Genomic DNA, 4,034 nt, shown 5'->3' on the forward strand with positions numbered 1-4,034 from the left:
AAAGTCTTGGCTAAGGAAGGACCAGCAGTGAGTGGGGCTTTGAAAGAGGAGGAGAAATGCATTTCACAGAACTGATGGTGCTATGTCACCAGCCTCCTCATCAGATTGGATGTGTGAGTCATGTGGCCCTTGGTGGGCTGGGGTCCTTTATCCCACCGAGTTCTCTGATCCTTCTAGCACACAGTGTCAGTTACATGCCCCAGGATTTACATCAGACTTGCCAGGAGCCAGAAATTGTTCTGTGAGATTGTGAAATAGAAAACTGAATTCCTGAGCATAAATAGTGGCGGATGATATTTGCTTTCTATTGTGTGTGGCTGGGAGGGCTCGAAAAAATCGTTTTTCTAAAGCCTTGGTATCATTTTTGTTGTTAATTCACTTGTGATAGAAAGACTCAGGGAAATAATTACGATCACTTACGTATATGTTTCTAGCCAATCAGAAAGCACTGCAGTGAGGGACTAGGACACAGGTGCAGCCCAACTGGGACCCTGTCTTGGTACCATCACTAATGATTGACCTTGGGAATGACACGTCACCTCTCTGGACTTTAGTTCTGTCACCTGTAGAATGAAGAGTTTAATCTAGATGATCTCTTCCTAGTTCTAAAATCCTGCAAGACGAAATCTTTTCTTTTTTTTTTTTTTTGAGTACCACACTGGATTTTTTTTTTTTTTTTTTTGATATTGGGCTGCATGAGCTGCTTGTATATTTTGGAGATTAATCCTTTGTCTTTTGTCTCATTTGCAAATATTTTCTCCCATTCTGAGGGCCCAGCCGCTCTGCGCCACGTGGGATCTTCCCGGACCGGGGCACGAACCCGCGTCCCCTGCATCGGCAGGCGGACTCTCAACCACTGCGCCACCAGGGAAGCCCCACACTGGATTTTAATTGTACAAGTTTCATATACCAGTATAGCAACATCCATAAGTGAAAGCCTTTTCATAGAATTACAGCAAATATCTTAATAAGGGCCATACATATAATACATTTAAAGTATTAAAAGGTACAGTTGAACTCAACAGCAAAATGTAAAAGCTATATCCTGTTAACATGCTTAATCTGAATTAACTTGAATCTTTCTATGATTTACCATTCAAGAAATTAGGATGGGGCTTCCCTGGTGGTGCAGTGGTTGAGAGTCCGCCTGCCAGTGCAGGGGACATGGGTTCGTATCCCAGTCTGGGAAGATCCCACATGCCGCGGAGTGGCTGGGCCCCTGAGCATGGCCGCTGAGCCTGCGCGTCTGGAGCCTGTGCTCCACTGGAGAGGCTGCGATAGTGAGAGGCCCGCGCACCGCGATGAAGAGTGGCCCCCGCTTGCCACAACTAGAGAACACCCTCACACAGAAACGAAGACCCAACACAGCAAAAATAAATTAATTAATTAATAAACTCCTACACCCAACACCTGAAAAAAATTAAAAAAAAAAAAAAAGAAATTAGGATGGAATAAATTCCTTGTCCAAAGCAGTTTGTTCATTTATAAAACTATAAGTTAATTAGGATCACTACCTGCTCAATCAGATAGCAGAGGGCCCTTCTTCATAATGTTTATGATGCCCCAGATATTCATAACATGGCCTTTAAAAAAAAAAAAAAACACTTGGTAAGGGCAAAGCTGAAAATTACCATTTTCTCTACTAAATAAATGCAATGTATGCAGAGCTTCTGGAAATAATTCAAAGGTTCAAATTCTTAATGTGAAACCAAATAGAGAAAGATTCAGAAGCGGTAACTGTTTTCCACTTTAAGAAAATGATACCTAGGTATGATGGGGATAATTCAAGTTCATAATTAATAAGTCACTGAAAAGACATTGCATTCATTCATGTATCATTAGGTTAGAAAAGATAAGAGGACACGCTGAAGTCACTGAACTGGCCAAGAATCAACATTTTACTGGTTTATTGTGTCCCAGGCTATTACCGTTTGAGTTGATACATTAACAAACAATTTAAGTGTACAATTATGCTAAACATAAAGCGCCTGTGAGCAGTGGCAACCAAAACATTTTAAAGCTAAAAACAAACACGTTTAGACACTACATTTGTTGTCAAAAACGGTGACTACTAACGCCAAATGATTAACTTTAAAATATAGTGCCAGATCCTCTCAAGGAAATGTAAAAATACTGCTATCATTGTTATTTTTCAATTTTATAGGAATTATACAGAAGTTAGAAATTTATGACTGTTAATACTATCTTTGGATAATTATAGTATAGTATATAGTTACAGACGGCTTTGTCTAGAAGACTGCAAAAGTGCTCATGGAATAAACACTATACTCTGATCGCCAGAAATCAACAAAATGCCAACTGTGTCCTGTGGACATGGTAGAGGAAATGGCAGTTTTGAAGAACGAGCGCTTCTAAAGGCTTTCTCTTGGAGGCAGCCAAGGGTTTTTTTCACATTACTAAAAGACTAAGTAATGTGGTTATGATTACTTTAATTCTTACAACCAAACTTCCATTTAAGTATAGTTCCGTGTTCCCACACTACTTTCCTTCTGTCCACCAAGCTGGCTTCGGTACTCCATGGTCCACTGTATCTTTTGGTCTTCCCCCTTTATAGCAGCAGCCTGGTGGTGCTGTTGAGCAGGTAGACCACTAATTCATAGGTGGCCATCATAACGGCTGTGTTTGGAATCTGTCTCACCAGATGAGCTGTCAGACCACAGTAAAGAGACCCATAGCCTTCTCCTTGAACAAGCAAAGACAGTGTCTGAAAAATGGATCTAATTTTGTTCCCTCTTCATGCAGTCTTGTTCTTACAGCTTCATGTGGATATGCTATAGTTGTGGCACACATTTTTGAGGTGGCAGCAGCTAGCATCATTCCCACAAAATCTGATGCTTCTTTTACAGACTCTTCATTTTCCATCATAGAAGCAATCTTATATTCCAGTAGTTTTTTTTTTTTTTTTTTGCGGTATGCGGGCCTCTCACTGCTGTGGCCTCTCCCGCTGTGGAGCACAGGCTCCGGACACGCAGGCCCAGCGGCCACGGCTCATGGACCCAGCTGCTCCGCGGCACGTGGGATCCTCCCGGACCGGGACACGAACCCGTGTGCCCTGCATCGGCAGGCGGACTCTCAACCACTGCGCCACCAGGGAATCCCATTCCAGTATTTACTTAATACTTTCATAAATAACAAAATGGATAACAGTCTCTGATATGCCAGCGTATGAAGCAGACATGCCCCTATAAAATCCTCTAAGTCCATCTGTCTGATACACTTTATGGACACACTCAAAAGCTCCCATTCGCTTTTCCCCACGGCTCCTTGCATCAAGCTGTCACTGAGTCTCTACCAGCCAAATGGGGTTGGTTGCTGTGATTGTGGTAAAACGAGGTTTAAGTTAGTCCATATTTCTACAGGAAGTGACCTGCGGATAGGAAGCATGAGATGACACAATGTCACTCTTTTCTCGGGAGAAATGTACAGTAAATGCCTGCCAGTGCAGCTGAAATCGTGTACCTGGGTAGAATCAGGATCGAATAAACCATTCAACTTTTCCGTGCAGTTTGAATAAGCAGCAAAGTATGTTGTTCTGGAAGGGGCCACCCCCAGTAAATTGCGGCCGAATCCTGTAAACAGAACGAGGCCCTTCTTTTTCCAAGATCACCTTTAGACGATGGAGAGAGGTCCGGGAGACATACTCGATTGACATTGGCTCCAGCCATGGTGTTCAGAGATGTAAAGTGTCACAGAAGATGACTGCAGCCGTGTTTTTACAACTTCCAGTGGACATGTCAGGATAGCTCCCACTGTGCCACCACATCTTCCGGCGGCAAACAGACACACCCGCGTGGCCCTCTGGCTCATTCTCCCTCCCGCGTGTCCTCCGGGCGCTGAGGCGGGACTGCAGCTTCCGCCCCAGCCCAGGACTGGAGCCGCTCGGCGCCCCCGAGACGGCGACGGGAACTGACGGAGACGCGGCTGCAGAAGGCGACCTGAGTCGCCCTCCCCGCGGCGCTGCAGCCACGCCGCCTCCCACTCTGGCTCGGTTTTCATCAGGGAGGGCAACGACG

The 4,034-nt window shown here is 44.5% G+C and overlaps 1 pseudogene; it reads right to left on the reverse strand.

Moving 5' to 3' along the window:
* Positions 1-2,569: 2,569 nt before the first annotated feature.
* LOC103073440 (solute carrier family 25 member 36 pseudogene) lies at positions 2,570-3,828 on the reverse strand (annotated as a pseudogene).
* Positions 3,829-4,034: the final 206 nt, after the last annotated feature.

This window comes from Lipotes vexillifer, unplaced genomic scaffold, assembly GCF_000442215.2.
Source record: "Lipotes vexillifer unplaced genomic scaffold, Lipotes_vexillifer_v1.1 scaffold7, whole genome shotgun sequence".
Taxonomy (NCBI): Eukaryota; Metazoa; Chordata; class Mammalia; order Artiodactyla; family Lipotidae; genus Lipotes; species Lipotes vexillifer.